This window comes from Pan paniscus, chromosome 19 (genome assembly GCF_029289425.2).
Source record: "Pan paniscus chromosome 19, NHGRI_mPanPan1-v2.0_pri, whole genome shotgun sequence".
NCBI classification, from domain to species: domain Eukaryota; kingdom Metazoa; phylum Chordata; class Mammalia; order Primates; family Hominidae; genus Pan; species Pan paniscus.
This window is the reverse complement of record NC_073268.2, coordinates 66,121,520-66,126,797: the sequence shown is the minus strand read 5'-3', so window position 1 is coordinate 66,126,797 and position 5,278 is coordinate 66,121,520. Positions and strand designations below refer to the sequence as shown.

Sequence of the window (5,278 nt, the reverse complement as noted above, 5' to 3'; positions counted from 1 at the left end):
AGAGATTTGGGCTGTTCTGTTCATATCTGGACCCCTAGTGCCTACAGTGGTGCTTGGCACACAAGGTTCACTGTCTGCAGGTTGAATGGAGGTGGTGGGTTTCTTCTCCACCTACCCTGGACAGTGAGCTCTAGGAGGGCAGAGTCTACATTCCAGACTTGCCTGCCCAGTGCCCAGGACCGTGTGGGGGCACAATAGGAGCTCAAGTCCATGTTTGTGGGCTAAATGATCAGGGACTGTCAACAGTGTTTCTTTCTTTTTGTTAAAAAAAAAAATTTTGAGACAAGGATCTCACTGTGTTCCCTAGGCTAGTCTCAAACTCCTGGCCTCAAGTGATTTTCCCATCTCAGCCTCCTGAGTAGCTGGGATTACAGGTACGTGCCAGCATGCCCAGCCCTGTGAGCAGTGTTCCCGTCCATCCCCAGCACATCGAGAGCTGCCTTTGGGCACAGCCACGGGCAGGATGGGAGAGGGGACAGAGGCAGAGAGGAGGATCCCCAGGCTCGCTCTCTGATGGGGTCTGCACACACACCCAGCTCCTAGACGGAGAGTTCCTCTGGCTGACCAAACTACAGCCTTGAGGGGTGGGCGTGAAGGGAGGGTAGGTGTCACAGCCGGTTTCTCAGGTGTCCCGGGAGAGGGAGGAGGAGCTGATGGTCGTGGCTCAGAGGGGATAGAGATAGAGCAGGAATGCTCACCTTTGCACACCCCCAGCGGACCAGGGAGTCGGCCCCTTTCTGATTCTTTTGAATAGGGTACCTTGGGCTTCAATCACCCTCTCTGACCCCATTTCCTCCAGCTGGAAAATGGAGCAAATAATAGTCCCTGCTTGTAATCAGAGCCCAGAGTGGACCCTCGAATGTTCTCAATCATTGTGAGGACATCGATGATGACAATCATGATGAAAAAAATAAATAGAATGAAACAGGGGACCCAGCCTCTCACTTGCCAGTCCCAGTGGTTGTCTCAGACTCCTCCTGGCTTTGGGTTAAAGGAGACAGCATCCCGTGGGCCTTAGGGGAGCTGAAGGCTGGATGGGGAGTCAGGGATCCAGAGAGAGGAGATAGCTGGGCCCGTGGGAGGCAAGGCCCTTTCTTTCTTTCAAGAGAAAGAAGAGCCTGCAGCTGAATCAGCCCCTCCTAGTCCCCTTGCCACCAGCACCAGGCATTATGGGCCATGGCAGGGACACAGAGGGTGGCGGCATCAGGACAGGGCCAGCTACCATGTCGGGAGCTTGGGGTGGTCCATTGCTGTGGTTCCACCAGCTCTGGGCAGAGCATGTCCTTGTCCTGGATGGCCCAGGGACAGTTAAGGAAGCACCCGGGACAAGGAGTCAAGAGACCCAAACTCCAGCCCAGGGTCCTCTTCTCGCTCACCTCAGGGCAAGTCACTCCCCACGTCTGAGACTCAGCTTCCTCCTCCGGCAAATGGGAGAATTGGATTAGGTGGTCTCTGATGCCACCTGACAGGTAGGCCATCGCTCTCTAGGGAAAGTGAGGTGAAGCCCCTCAGCACAGTGCCTGGCACACAGCAGGTACTTGGTAAATATTGGGGCTCCCACTCATTTGAAGTGTCCTCTGAGGAAAGTAAGGGCAGGGTTCCCTTCACACTCCACCTGCCCCGGCTTCTGCCAAAAAGAACATCCTTCTCCAGGGAGCCAGAAGCTGTGAGTGAGGTGTGGGTTGGCCTCCTAGGCTGGTCCCTGCCTCTTTTCAGCTCAGCCACTTCCATCCCACCCCCAACCTTGGCTGCCTCCAACATCCTGCCTTTTCCCTTCTTCCCCCACCTCAGAGCCACCAGCTGAGCCTGGATTTTCTGCAAGAGGCCCCTCTCCACTTTCTGCCCTCCCCACTGAGCCCCTGGCTGCCAGTCACCACCTTGGCCCTCAGAGATAGCGGCTGGCAGGGGTGCCAATGGGGGTTCCCACCAACCTCCTCTCAGACCTTGGTTCTCTGGGGCCTTCTCAGGTGGCTTCACCCCTGGGCAAAGCCCAAGTCCTCAGCTAGTTTTCCCTAGAATTTTGAGTTTCTTCAGTGCTCAAGCCCTGCAGACTTCAGAGATATCAAAACCCCATCATCCCAGCACTGAGCTCTGAGCCCCACACAGAGGCCCTGCCCCCTCCCTACTCCCAGAGCTCCCAAGTTCCTGCTCAAGAAAAGGTCCTGATCCATAAAGAGGCAGTCCACAAACCTCCCGTGTGGCAGAAGAACTTTTTTTTTTTTTTTTTGTCTCCAGGGAGACATCCTGCAAAGTTTTATTCTTTATAGGAAGTCGGTGCCCAGCGTGTTCCCTGTCTACAGCCAAATAAAAAGCTGCTCTCTCTAGAGGGGTGGCAGCAGTCCTGCATGGTCCAGTGAGACTCAGAAGGTTCCAGGAGACCTTCAGTCCTAAGACCCTTTCAGTCATTGTCTTCTGAGTCTGACTCTTCTGCAGACTCGGATGCGCCCTCTGGCAAGTCATCTCCCATCTGCTGGAAACTTCCCTACTGTGAATTCCACATGTATTTGATGGTCACCTTGAATTCAGCCATCTCATACCCAAAAAGCTTCGGGACACGAGCCTGCTCCAGGGTCAGCACAACTCATAGTTGGACAGCAGGGTCACCACACCTCTCTTGAGGGCAGTGGGCAGGGCCAGCTGCGTGAGCTGTGGCTCCATGGAGTGGGGGAACTGCTCCAGGGGCCCTGAGTCCAGGCTTGCAGTGAAAGCTTCTTTGTTACCAGCTCGGGCGTAGTCCATTTCTGTGTATTTCGTAAACCATTCATTCACTTCCTCCTTTGTGCTGTTGGTGAACAGGAGACCCACTTCACCCCTCAACCTTTTGCTGACGTGGTGCAGGTTATCTTTGTTCTCATCAGGTGGGCTCTGACCCAGGGCCACCATCATCACCTTGTTTTTGCCAAAGAACATCCAGCTGTGCTTTCAGGTGTTCTGGATGTCCCTCAGCCTGTTGTTCCTCATGTTGGCCACAGAGAAGATGAAAAGGTACTGTAGGTGTCCACACATTTCCAAAGCTCTTCTATCAGGTTTTGTTTCAATTCCAAGCCTTTCTTGGCAGTTTTGGTTAAGGAGACTTTCTTGTCACTCTTGGATTTGGGCATTGCACTGAATCTACGTGGAAGAACCATTTTTAATAGGTAACTTGCAAATAGCATGGGGCATCTGGAGGGGCAGGCATCTGCCTGCTGGAGCCGGGGAGGGCAGATCTGGGCTGAGACTGGAAGTATGAGCAGGCACTTGCCCCTCATACAGTGACTAGGGAAAGAGAGGTCGTTTGAGACCTGGGAAAAGCACAGCAAAATGTGTGTTCTGGGATTCCCCACCTCCCCACGGTCCAGGGCTGTGTGAAGACAGCAGGGAACCCTGGAGTCTCAGGCAGAGGAAGCCTTTGTGGGTCATGCTCTGGGGTCCAGCAGCAAATGGGCAATGAAGCAAGCCACCCCTAAACAGTGTGGGGTCCAGGACAAGAGTACAAGTGGAGGGTCACTATCCAGCTAAACATTGCTAAACACATTCTTCCTACTTTCTTTGACAATAAGCCTTCATAACAACAATTTTTTTTTTTTTTTTTTTGAGACGGAGTCTTGCTCTGTCACCCAGGCTGGAGTGCAGTGGCGTGATCTTGGCTCACCGCAACCTCCGCCTCCTGGGTTCAAGCGATTCTCCTCAGCCTCCCAAGTAGCTGGGGTTACAGGCACGCGCCACCACAGTTGGCTAATTCTTGTATTTTTAGTAGAGACGGGGTTTCTCCATGTTGGCCAGGCTAGTCTCGAACTCCTGACCTCAAGTGATCCGCTCGCTTCGGCCTCCTAAAGTGCTGGGATTATAGGCGTGAGCCACTGCACTTGACCAACGACAAATTTTTTTTGTTGTTTTTTTTTGAGACAGAGTCTCGCTCTGTCACCCAGGCTGGAGTACAGTGCCGTGATCTTGGCTTACTGCAACCTCCGACTCCTGGGTTCAAGCGATTCTCCTGCCTCAGCCTCCTGAGTAGCTGGGATTACAGGCATGCACCACCACACCCGGATAATTTTTATATTTTTAGTAGAGACGGGGTTTCACCATGTTAGTCAGGCTGGTTTCGAACTCCTGACCTTGTGATCTGCTCACCTCGGCCTCTCAAAGTGCTGGGATTACAGGCATGAGCCACCGCACCCGGACAACAAAATTTTTTAAATTGCATAAAGCCACGGTTTTTATACAGTTAAATATATATGTGACTAAAATATTCTAATTTATTAAAATAAAAGGCAGAATGTAAATTATAACAAATGAATGTTAAGTAGAAAATTAAGATTATTTAATTGAATCTAATTTCTTTCTTTCTTTACTTTTTTTTGGTCTCACTCTGTTGCCCAGGCTGGAGGGCAGTGGCACAATGATAGCTCACTGCATCCTCAAGCTCCTGGGCTCAAGCGATCCTTCTGCCTTGGTCTCCTGAGTAGCTGGGGCTACAGTTGCACACCACCACTCCTGGCTTTTTTTTTTTTTTTTTTTTTTTTTTTTTTTGTAGAGACAGGGGCCTTGCTTTGTTGCCCAGGCTGGTTTCCAACTCCTGGCTTCAAGCAATCCTCCCGCCTCTGCCTCGCAAAGTGCTGGAATTATAGGCATGAGCCACCTCGTCCAGCCTGAAACTAAATTTTTTATTTAAAATTTTGTAAATCTAAATATTATTATATATTTTGATAAAATATAATGCTTTGTAATTTCAACGTTCACCGTCCATCAAATTGCCAACGTACAGTTACTATCAAGTTTCATGCATGTTCCATCTAGACCTACCTTTGTACAAATTAAGAATTATATGAAGGCCGGGCGCGATGGCTCACCCCTGTAATCCCAGCACTTTGGGAGGCCAAGGCAGGTGGATCATAAAGTCAGGAGTTCGAGACCAGTCTGGCCAACATGGAGAAACCCCGTCTCTACTAAAGATACAAAAAATTAGCCTGGCGTGGTGGCGTGCACCTGTAATCCCAGCTACTCGGGAGGCTGAGGCAGGAGAATCACTTGAACCCAGGAGGCAGAGGTTGCAGTGAGCCGAGATCGCACCATTGCACTCCAGCCTGGGCAACAGAGTGAGACTCTGTATCAAAACAAAAAAAATTATATGAATTATTTAGTAGAGCAAAGTGTTTCTCATCTGCAACGTGCATTCATTTGAATACTACACTGATTTATGAGTACCTCTTGTACTCACAAAGAAGAAATAAGGACAAGGATGCTCAACACTACAAGGAGATTTTATGTAAGAATCCATGTAATTATTCTTGAATGTTTT

The 5,278-nt window shown here is 50.5% G+C and overlaps 1 pseudogene; it reads right to left on the bottom strand.

The window, feature by feature from the left end:
• Window positions 1-1,130: 1,130 nt before the first annotated feature.
• LOC117976707 (mRNA turnover protein 4 homolog) lies at window positions 1,131-5,050 on the bottom strand (annotated as a pseudogene).
• Between the last annotated feature and the right edge of the window lie 228 nt (window positions 5,051-5,278).